Genomic DNA, 12,598 nt, shown 5'->3' with positions numbered 1-12,598 from the left:
GACAAACCTGCTTAGAGTTTCATTTCAATACAGTTATTTCTATAGAGAATGCGAAATGGCAATGAGCAAAAGCCTCTTTCTTACACTGCGTACTACAACATCGTTTGGTGGGAAACGTTAGAAAGACAGTCTGGAAGAGTCTCGTATATAATGCAATTATACAGAGGCGCCGAAATGTGATTTAACACAAATTCTCACTGGAACTGCATACATTAGGATTTATCTATGATATTTTAGCCGTATATATCTTCCAAAGTTTCTTCCTGAAGCTGAAATTACACTTTCATAATAATTCAAAATGGTTCAAATGGCTCTGAGCACTATGGGACTTAACATCTGTGGTCATCAGTCCCCTAGAACTTAGAACTACTTAAACCTAACTAACCTAAGGACATCACACACATCCATGCCCGACGCAGGATTCGAACCTGGGACCGTCATAATAATTACCTAAGCATAATTTCTGTAGTGCAAATAATTTTTTAAAACACTACTATCATGTTACTAGATAGTAAGCAGTCTATGCGTAATCAGTTGCCTGCGAACTTTTTTCATGGTTTAAATCCACGATATCTTCCGAATAGTGAATGAACAGATTGTTATGCGTACGACGTATGATGGGCACAGATGTATGCTTCTGTGGCTCTTCCCATGATCCTTTACTACAGGAATAAGTTACATGCCGCATCATGATTCAACACGCGCCATGCTTACATTCATTTCCATACTCATGCATATCAACGCAGACACTACACGGCACTCGACGAAAACAGTCTCTCTCCCTCTCTCTCATTATATACATACATATACGGCAAACTTTGTAGCAGAGCTAGATATCAGACGCAACATACCCAAGAGTGGAGCGAGGGAAAACAAATCCAATCGTCGAGACTCCTCCGCAGTCTTACACAAACGCAAGTGTAAGACTTCGAAGCCTGCTTAAGGGATGAATTAGTCTTTATAGTACTTTTTCTGCTAACTTAGAAAAAAGAATATTTCGCGAGAAAAACATGTGGACCTATTCCTATTATTATAAACCCACTAGTAGTGCGCTCTTAAGTTTTCAACTGCTGACGCCAGAAAAACAGCCTAATGGTTCAAATTTACCGTGGCCAGTGTACCATTAAATTGTGACCCTACTTAAGATGATTACGAAATCACTGGAAAGGGGTAATGCAATCTAGCAACTGAAAAACTACGTAGTGAATAACTGCAGTAATGCGTCGTATCAATAACGAAAAAGTTTGCAGGAAAAATCTGAAGGTAAAAGAACTTACAAAATTATTTACAGAATGTTCTATAAGTAAAACAATTGTCCAAAACTGGAATAATGCTTATATAGTTCTAGACCTATCAGCCTCCTTTCTGCAGTGAACAGGGTGTTTCAAACTGATTCACCCCGTTTCACACGACAAAAGACAGGAACTTGGCGTAAATTTTAACTTACGTATTGAATATAAAAGTTTAACTTGGTGCCAATTGCAAATTACCAGTTCATGTACCGGGTGGTTAAAATTAAAGTGTAGCTACTCATGGGGGTCGATTGGGCTGTAATTATCGTATGACAGCGAAACCTAGTATATATGCCAAAGCGTTAATGCAGAACCGATTTAAGCTGAAAAAACATTTAGTTCCAACTCTGGCCACCAGGTGCAAATCTGGTGCTGTACGCTGTTTTTGTGACTGTGACATCCACGCTGTCATTTGACAAGCCATAACTTGAGTGAACAGTAAGGCTATCGAGAACAGAGACCCGCTTTTTGTGAAACTGTTTTATGTGAACGGCAGCCATAATAGTGTTGCATTGAGAGAGTATTGTCGACTGGAAAAGGTTCTCTAGGAGAGGTTCAACTTCATTAAGTGGTTTATAGAAGATGATGTTGAAATTCGAAAACATAGGTGAGCTTCGCGTGGCACGTAGCGGTTATCGACTAGGTTGCTGTTGCTCTGACCGACCATGCAGCACGTACCTCACGTAGTGCAAGTGCTCGTGAAGTGTCACAAGAATTGTCCATCTCACGGTCAACATTACGCAAAGTTTTGTGGTCTATTTTACACCGATACATGTACAAGATCGAGATGGTGGAGCAACTGATCCCTCACGATCCGCGGCAACGCTCTGAATTTGCTCTTCAGTTTGTGGCACGGATCGAAGTTGAAGACATGTGACCAGACAATATTATGTGGAATGACGAGGAACTTCTTACACTACAGGGTGCAATGAATACACGGACCTGTCGAATTTGGGGTACTGTTTACACGCGTGGTGTTCACGAAGAGCCATTGCACTCGCCATATGTGACTGCATGGCGTGGACTCACAAACACCTTTATTCTCGCCCCGCTCTTCTTTGAGGACCTGTCAGGCGTACAGTGATGTCTGCACGTTATTGGGATCTCCTCGTACAGCAGGTGAGCCCTGCTTTTGAAGTGCGCAACTGTGTGGAAAACACTGTTTTCGCCGGCCGGTGTGGCCGTGCGGTTAAAGGTGCTTCAGTCTGGAACCGCGTGACCGCTACGGTCGCAGGTTCGAATCCTGCCTCGGGCATGGATGCGTGTGATGTCCTTAGGTTAGTTAGGTTTAATTAGTTCTAAGTTCTAGGCGACTGATGACCTCAGAAGTTATGTCGCATAGTGCTCAGAGCCATTTTTGAAACACTGTTTTCATGCAATATGGAGCAACACCTTATGTCGCTCGCCCAATGAAAAATCTGCTTATTGCAACCTTCCACGAACGTGTTATCTCCAGAGGTTTTCCAGATGCTTGGCGTGCAAGGTCACCTAATCTGAATCGATGTGACTGTGGAATCTGAAAGAACGTGTTTACCAGGGACACGTTAGGTCTGTACCTGATCTGAAGGTCAGTATACAGTAACACGTTGCTCAGATTCTATCGGAGCTGCTGCCAGCAGTTGGTGATCACGTCGTTTCACGGATGCAGCACCTCGTCGATGTCTCCAGTGTTCATACTGAACAAACTGTGTAAGCGGCTTAAAATAAAATCACCATTATTCCTTTCTTACTTGTCTGATCTTTTCTGCCCACGATCCGTTCCTAACTCATTCCACATGGAAACATTTCTGTAAATCTTATTTGCATTCACAGCGCCAGATTTGCACCTGGTGGCCAGAACACTTCTCCCGCTTGTTCATTACCCACTGTGGGTGGAGTCTAGATGAGATAATGCCGCAACAAAAGGCGTTTTCCGTGTCAACAGGACGGTGCAATTCAGTTACAACTATGCGGCTTAACAATTAACTGCCTCAACTAATGGAAGGGCTCTATGTGGCGATCGCATCTCACATTCCAATATTTGACTCCAAGGTCGCCTGATCTCAAGGAATGCTCATTATCTTTTTATGTGTGTGGTGGGAGGGGGCAGGAAGAGGGGGGGGGGCTCACTCCCCTTCTAGCAACTTTAGGTGACGATCAGCAGTGAATGCAATGATTTAAAAAGTAGGAGACGAGTTTGTTTAAACGTCGTGCGTCAATTGGATGGCGTGCTGAACCCTTGTGAAATGTAAATAAGACCTTTGATACCAAACGTGTTCATAAAAGGTATTCCAACATTATATCAAGATACTGGCATGCAAAATCGAATTGTTGTTTTGAAAACAAAAACTTTGTAGGGCTACGCCTAATATAAAATTTACCGTATGTTCCTACCTCCATTTATGTGCAAGCTATAATCTTGTGACATCGAACGAATAATTTTGAAACATCGTTTATAAGATATTCACTACCCAACGTTTTTCTCTTAACTGTTCGCGATTTCCAGCTGTTACTCATTTCAAAGCGATTTTGGCTACACTGCATTGAAATTTAGCAGTAATAACGCCAAGTGCCGTGAGATAGCATGAAAACCACCTTCAAGTAACAGTTAGAAACTGAACAAGTAGGAATAACATATTGCCAAAAATATAACAGGTCCAAAAAAGATGTCGAAAAATCTAGAACCCGTAAATAACCATTGCTTAAGGTTAAGAGCAGGTTCGCTGCAAGAGCCATGGAATGCTTCATTCACAATAAGACTGTCATTGGAAAGGATATACAGAAAAAGAAACAAATGTAATGTGAAGAGGAAATGCATAAACCAAGAATTTAGATGCCACAGTAGTGGTGAAACATTACTTGCTCAAAGAAATTAACGGCTTACTGGAAATCATATATCAATTACCATTTTATTCCAATAACTTAGAATATCATTATTGAGAGTTTAATGAAAATAGAAACACACAACTACTAGCTGAAACAGAATTGTCGACTTTCAGTTAGCTATAATGAAAATGATGGAAATGGTAAAACGGCTTCCTTTTGTGAACGTGAATTTTATAAGATCGGAAAAACAAAGTTACGTACCAAGTATTATAATGCAGGTCAAAGTGGAGTGTCCAGGCTAGAGAATGACAAGCAGTGAGCGAGCAGACACGTGTGCGTAGATAATAGGGAGATCAAGGAACACATGCAGCAGCAGCCAACACCCAATCAGCATACAGATGCGAAACAGTTGCAGTGATTACAATAGCAACCTCTCACAGTTGCGCACGTGGCCGTATTTTAGTACGAACGTGAAATTAATCTATGATTATGTAGATAAAAAGAACTACTATGGCTTTCTGGAACCGAATTTTATTTTTGTTTTTAATTAATCAGAACATTTTATCTATTTGCGTAAGGCACCTTCAGTGCTCAACAAAACAAAGTCACTATATTTATTACCTGATTATTTAGAACTTACGTATGTAGTGTCTCATTCGAGAACCATAGTTGCATTCCCTTTAACTATACGTAAACGATGTAGATGAGCACGGTTGTGTCTCCATCATTAAATGTATGGTACTTCTTCCGAAAGTTTGTGTTCAGAGCTGCATACAAGACAGCCAACGTACAACACACAAAATACTGGAGACATAAAAGTATGTTCACAATCTACTTCATTTACTTATTTATTTATGCAGTCATCAGTCGTCTGACCGATGCGACCGCCGCAACTTCAAAATGGCTCTGAGCACTATGCGACTTAAATTCTGAGGTCACTAACTAACCTAAGAACATCACACACATCCATGCCCGAGGCAGGATTCGAACCTGCGATCGTAGCAGTCGCCCGGCTCTAGACTGCAGCGCCTAGAACCGCACGCCCACTCCGGCCGCCACAACTTCCTTCATTGTGTTGACCTGCTCATCTCCGAACTTTTGCATCCCCCTACACACACATTCGCTAATGAAATTCGTCATAAATAATCCACCACAATTTGAGACGAGCAGTAATGTACATATCTACAGCACTGGGGGGGGAATAACCTTTATTATCCCATGTTAAAGTTGTCGGTGGCTCAGAAATAAATTCAATAAACAGCAACAAAAATTTGTGATGATTTGCCCAAAAGCATAAAATGTCTGACAGGTAGCGAAGCACTTTTTAAACCCAATTTGAAATCATTTCTACTGGACATCTACATCGATTCCACTTACGAAATTCTACTTGCAAACTGATAGCCACGGGAAAAAAAAAATCAGTTGTAGTTGCTTGAGTAGAAGTAAAAAAGTGTTCATTAAAGTTAACAATAATCATGTATAAATATCCCGTAAAGGAACTCATTTCACATCATTTCGATGAAAGATTCGTTCAAATGACCCGTGGAACATTAACTAACTCAAACGTCCTGAATTATTTGTTGGATAATATCTAACTTCCCCTAGAGTTTTTATCTCTGCAGCTACCTCTAGAACCATGGCAGTACTCGCATTCGGGACGCAGACGATTCAACACCCGCATCCGACCATTCTGATTTAGGTTTTCCGTGATTTCCCTAAATCGCTTCAGGCGAATGCCGGAATGGTTCCTTTGAAAGGGCACAGCAGACTTACTTCCCCATCTTTCCCTAATCCGATGAGACCGATGACCTCGCTGTTTGGCCCCACTCTCCCAAATCAACCAACCATGGAAGTTATTCCCTGGTGGGTATCACAACGCATGTTTTTATGCATACGCAAACATTCATAAAACGTCACACATCTTTGGTAAAACAACTTTTGTACAGTTATGAACTCTTGATGGTATCGTGGGAACCACCTGTTTAGTCTTAAGTTGTCTGAAGATGACCTATAAACCTGAAAGCAGGCTCATAAGTAACTATAAAATAAATATTGTTGCCTACTATCAATACTATGTACTAAAGTTTTTGATATGAGTAAAAATATTAATAGTTAAATTATTATTATAATCGCTGTCTGTGGATTACTGAACATACTTAAGACAATTAGATAAAACGTTTATTTAAAACCAAAAGGGTTGCAAAAGACGAATAATATACATTGGAATGTGGTACGAATGAAATTCGAAAACTATGCGTGTAAACTTACTTCAGCGCTTAATCAGACAAATAATTTCGATAACCATTAATATTTATATCTCACCGTAGAGGTCCTTAATGGATGAGCACAACGGTATTTTAAAGGAGATTTTTTTCGTGCTATTTAACATTTTCCATACGCTTTCTGAGAAATAGGAGGCGCGAAACACGCAGTGACCACTAAAACTGTAACGAAAGGAAGTAAAATAAGGAAAGTGTAGGTATAGACGGAAGAATATGTGATTAATGTAGGTGATCTGGGGTTACTTGGATTGGAAAAGAAGTCACCTCTGGCAGCCACATGACTAACGCGGCTGCGTACCGTGACCAACTGAGCTTACTCGACGGATCCTGCTTCAATTCTACGCCAGGGTTTATACAAGTCATATTGGCTCGCGATTGGTGCCGTGCCAATATAGTGCCACTCCACGACCAGATGTTTTCAACGAGTGAGAGAGAACTACAGAATGAGCTGACCAGGAAAATTGTAGAACATTTCTATGCTGTATCAGGTTTGATTCCATACGGCAACAAATGGTTCAAATGGCTCTAAGCACTGTAGGACTTAACATGTGAGGTCATCAGTCCGTCAGACTTAGAATTACTTAAACCTAACTAACCTAAGGACGTCACACACAGCCATGCCCGAGGCAGGATTCGAACCCGCGACTGCAGCAGCAGCGCGGTTCCGGACTGAAGGGCCTAGAACTGGTCGGTCACAGCGGCCGGCCATACGGAAAGTTCTGCTCTGTGATTGTATTCATTGTAATTAGTAAACGGTACAGCAAGCAGTCGCAATGATGTATGTATAAAATGCATATGTGAACTATCAGCTGCTTTTATTTTAAACCCAAATATCTACTGGAATCGGTCTTTGACCATCTTCGCAGATGAGGTTTAAAATGGTTTAAGCCGCCATATTGCATTAGTCATTACTTAAGATGTGTAGTGCAAGCCATGAATGTAAATGTATGACACGGGACTTTAGAAGCAAACATACGAATTTACTCTACTTAAAACTTTCAGGGGTAAAATGTAAAGTATGGGCGCAAATTCTTCATGGTCAGTGTAGCGTAATGAGTAGAGACGCAGATTTGTGAGGTATTAGGTGACATGTAGGTGGTTCATGTCTCACTGAATCCTACTACCCCTCGCTTTTTTAATACATTCTGATACTTTCTAATTAGTTTCATAGACGTATGTTCTATAATATTCAATATTATGTAAATGCAAGTGCGCTATATCTGAGGGATGAGTTTGTTCGATTGGCTTTATCTACACAAGACAGCTTGTACAACTTGCGGAAAGATATTTTGCATATTCTTATTTCGAGTTTTGTATTTCACATGTTGTAAAGATGTAGCTGAATTTGTTGCAGGCCATACTCATGGCGTAGCAATATTAATGGCCAGTTGTTTATTTAATAGTATTACACAGTAATTGGTAGCCAATAGGGAAAGTCTTTACCTGAAATGCGTCTGGAGATCGTTGTTATCACAGCAGCTAAGCAAGGTTTACGTTGAACACACGGGCTGCGGACCTGGAACAAAGAACGGACCGTCAAATTCATGTGCTGCACTTACAGCGCCACAGTGCTATGAACAACAAATGAATATTTCCTGCCGGTATAAACGAACATGAACTGCTTGTCTTTATTATTTTATGAAAGCTATATACAATAACTGTGCTATATTCTGTGTTCCTCCTCAATCTCTCTCTCTCTCTCTCTCTCTCTCTCTCTCTCTCTCTCTCTCTCTCTCAACTCCTATACAAATGTCCCAGGGAACGTTGACACACTATAAACTGTTCATTCCAACAAATTATAGACTGCAAGTCTCAATACCATTCTTTAAAGTCTATAGCCTTAACATTTCTTCCGCCAAGATAAACTAAATAATTAATAACTTTTTAACTGAAGCAATACACTTTTTAAATGGCAATCAGTATAACGTCAAAACTGGAGTATGCTGGCACATATATACGCCGTTATTCTTGAACACCTTTCTTGCAAAATTAATCGTCATTCTGGCCAAAGGGTGCTGACACAGCAAAATTAGAGCCTTGCTGTAGTCTCTTCGCATAAGTCTCTTACATTTGTATAAAACCATATCGGTTTTTAATTTTTTGAGACTCTTTACAGGACTACTTATAGCAGACGAATTACTTGACAGATATCAAAGACATCCTCTTTAAGCACTAAACCACTCAGTGCTGGGGAATGACAACGTATCCCATATTGACTTTACAGGGTATCATGGTTGAAAAGACAGTTGTTCATCGTTCACGTGAACGGTGTTCAATCTTGGACTAAATATTTTCAAAGTATCAGACTAGAGAATATGTACTGTTTCTTGAGCTCCGAAATGACAGTGCACTGAAAGAATATTTTGTTGGAACAGAACAGGCAACAGATGTTGTAGCTACTATCTATTGTTATCGGAAAACAACAATATGGGATTGTGGGTCTGCCTTGATGCAATACGCTTTTGGTATTTATTTATTTATTCCCAAACTACTTTCAGCGACAACATCACCTTCATCATTGGGTTCTTTGATTTTAAAACATGCTAAAATAGCACACTCATAAATATTGTAAAATATGGATCATGATGTTCTGCAACTGCACGAGTGGCTGTTTGTAAACAAACACAAAAACGTCAGTGTTATGCAGTTGGAATTGCGGTAGTGTTGTGGATACGGTTTTGGTGCGTACTAGGTCGTTACGTAATTTGTCATATACTCACGTTCGTTGGACGGCTTGCAGTTACTTTTAGACACAGAAAAAAAAAACTTTCGCAACTTCATGGAAAACAAGATTAATGGAAGAGTTACAAAATAAAATTATTGTTATCGAAAAAGCCCTAAGGAGACCGGTTTGAGCCGTCAAATCTTCCATGTATCTTTTGCTTTTGTTTGATATTATAACGTTTCGGCTCCAGGGTCCTTACTCCCCACTACTTAAACTTTTCTATAACCAGCATAACATCACCATAGTAAGGAAAAAGAGGTAATAAAAACCCCACGACATGACAAGGTGCAGATGAATTCATAAACATGGATTACAGTTTTGTGTTATAATGGCCGGCCGAGGTGGCCGAGCGGTTCTACGCGCTACAGTCTGGAACCGCGCGACCGCTACGGTCGCAGGTTCGAATCCTGCCTCGGGCATGGATGTGTGTGATGTCCTTAGGTTAGTTAGGTTTAAGTAGTTCTAAGTTCTAGGGCACTGATGACCTCAGAAGTTAAGTACCATAGTGCTCAGAGCCATTTGAACCATTTTGTTATAATGACCAGTTCATAATTAATTTATAAATAATAAGATTACAAGGATTCTTACATATAAATATTAAATAACATTCATTGTTGTTATAAAAAGGGCCAAAACACTATGAATAAATACACAATATTAACCTTTACAACAATACTACAAAATGTTATTCACAATAATTTTTGACTGTATTTTTGTAGTGGTCATGCGTACTATAAAAGGATAACTGTGGAATTAAAGTGTTGGTTGACTAAGGAAGTTCAGTGTGAATGCGTTCAGATATATAGTGAATCCGTTTTGAAACAGTTTTAATGTTCGGATCATGGTGATTTGTTGAGTTTCTAACAAGTCGTGGAGCAATTAACATTATTCTCAACGTTTCATTTCGATCAAACTGAATTTTGCCAACATGCATGGACGCAGCATGTCCCCATATGTGGGAAAGCATCCATCACTGATTATACTATCGATTTGTAAAGTCGGAAACTGATTTTCCTACTTGTAGATGATGTGATGTTCTGTTTGTTAAGGGATATAAGGCAGCGAACACACTGTTTGTTTTGTTCGCTACCCCTGTTGTACGTTTCTTGATAAGAAGGTGTTTGTCCAAGAGAACTCTTACGATGAATTCAGTCCAAGGATTGCTTTCACATATATAGTGTGTAACACTGTCGGCCTTGTGTTAACTATGGAGCTTACAGGGTAGACATCAGAAGCAGTATCACCAATGAATACACTAAACGAACGGTCTTTAAATTACAGCTTGTATGTTTGTACGAACATTTTAGATTATGATAACAATGGAAAAAAATGTAAAAAATCAAAGGCGACGAATCAAACGAACTTTAACCATGGCTTACAATGAGGAGTGGCCAACACCAATTATAAGTAAGAGTCAGGGTGCAAATGGGTACTGGAAATGGAACACCACATGTGTGTCATCTTCACATCATAAAAGTAACAAAAGGCAACCAAGATGCACTTCGGGTGTACATACTCTTTCTTTTAATAGAAACTTGAATCACAAAATAGACAAAAGTACATGAAAATAGAAACACTTACTAGTTGCCATCGAAGGTAGCAGCTTTTTCACATATGGTAATTACCACATGTATGATTACTATGAAACATTATTCCACTGTGTGCTTTTATGTTCGTGTACTTTTATCCATTTATGACTCAAGTTCTTCCAAAAAAGTCATATCATATAAAGCGTTCCCATATATTGATATGTAAACTCATAAGGTACATTGGTTGCGTTTTCTTCCTTTTATGATGTTAAAGTAGTTGTGATATCTTATTTTTCACATCAATCAAGTTGTAAGGCACAGGCATTGTTACTATTTAAGTGTTTTTTTTTTGTTTTTTTTGTTTTTTTTTGTAAACAGGACCTGAAAATGACGCAAATGTCGCGCTGGAACTAGTAGTATGCATAATAATTGTCAGCCGCTGTCCGATGTCTACAAAAATGATGGACTCCCAAAAGCTGTAGACACAGATGAGTAATAAGAGGCCTCTTGTTAACTTACTACTGCTCGGTTTAATAAAAAACGTTACAAAAATTCATGTGTTTAAACAAGTATAGTTTCTTATTTAGTCCAATTTTTACTGAATCGTTGCTCCTGTTACACGACAGTTCCTCCACGGCCCGTTATGGCCCTTATACCATTTTTGGTGGTATTTGCGGAGATTTCATTCCTTTTCAGAAAGATTGGGAACCAATTGTCTGGACAATCGTATTCCTAGAAAAAATTATGTTCAACGGAGAAAAAACAAAAATAAAAATAAAAACTCAGGTTTAAATTTGGATCTTCATTTTATTTTCTTCCTTTCGAAGAGGAATTTACCGAGTCCGTTCACCAGATTACTAGATTATGTGAAAATTAGCCGAGGAGGGATACAGGGACAAAGGCGTTTATTGGTTTAGCAGGACGCGCTGCTACTCAGACAGAATGTCCCAGTACAGGGATCGTTTCGGCCACAGTCTGAGCGCGCCTGCCAAGCTCGTAGTACGGCCCACCGCTCCGGCTTTGCTCGCTGCGTGGCTAGCATTCCTCTGGGCCCCTGCGGACGGAATGTATCGGGTATGCTGCAGACCCGCGCTTCGGGCGGGTCAGCCGTCCAGGGCCACATACTGTACGAACTTACACTCGGCTTTGTGCTCGAGACTACCAGGGAACGGCGACACTGCAGCGACCGAGTCCCGTCTGCCTACGGCAAAGCGGTGCAGGGCACGGGCTGTTTGAGAATGCAGTCCCCGTTCAGGCAGGGCAGCAGCCAAACTGTACTCTGCCACTGGTCCGGTCCCACTAGGAACGGGAGCAGACACGAAAACTTGCTCTCAGGAGTGCGATGCATCGCCTACGTAAAATACTTTGCACAGCGTAGCTAAATCATAGCAGTATTATCGATTTTCTTTCCTATTCCACTCGGGTGCTCAGGGAAAAGTGACTATCTCTATGCCCCCGTACGACCCCTAACTCATTTTGTCCTCATCATCTCTACAGGGACATATGATGGTGACAGTATAATGGCCGCACAGCCTTCTTCCAATACAGCTTCTCTAAAATCATCCAAATGTGTTTCGCAATAACTACCTTCTCAGAATCCCAGTTTAAATTCTACATCAATATACATACTCCGCTAGCCACGGTAGGGCACTCCTGAGGGTTCTAGACACTTCCTGCCCTGTTTCACTCGCAAATAGAGCGAGAGAAGAACGACAGCCTCTATACCTCTGTACGAACCTCAATTTCTCTTACGTTATCATCGTGGTCCTTACGCGATATCTACGTCATCAGTCGTTCTTCAGGCAAGTTCAATTTTTTCTCAATAGCGTTCCTCGGAATGAAGTCGACTTCCACCCAGTGATTCCCACATGAGTTGCCAAAGCATCTCCGTAATACTTTCGTATTGTTCGAACCAAGCATCCCCACCTCTGAACTGCATCGATGTCTTCCTTTAATCCGACTATG

At 40.4% G+C, this 12,598-nt stretch overlaps 1 protein-coding gene across 1 annotated transcript in view; it reads right to left on the bottom strand.

Annotated features, from left to right (window-relative positions):
* Nucleotides 1-12,598, bottom strand: part of LOC124606431 (putative polypeptide N-acetylgalactosaminyltransferase 9) — a 629,702-nt gene that overhangs the window by 535,445 nt on the left and 81,659 nt on the right. Inside the window, exon 2 of the mRNA XM_047138413.1 lies at nt 7,823-7,895. The gene's annotated coding sequence lies outside the window, so the exon portion shown is untranslated. The remainder of the gene's footprint in view (nt 1-7,822; nt 7,896-12,598) is intronic.

The sequence above is a fragment of the Schistocerca americana genome, chromosome 3, assembly GCF_021461395.2.
Source record: "Schistocerca americana isolate TAMUIC-IGC-003095 chromosome 3, iqSchAmer2.1, whole genome shotgun sequence".
Lineage (NCBI taxonomy): Eukaryota > Metazoa > Arthropoda > Insecta > Orthoptera > Acrididae > Schistocerca > Schistocerca americana.
This window is presented reverse-complemented; position numbering and strand designations above follow the sequence as displayed.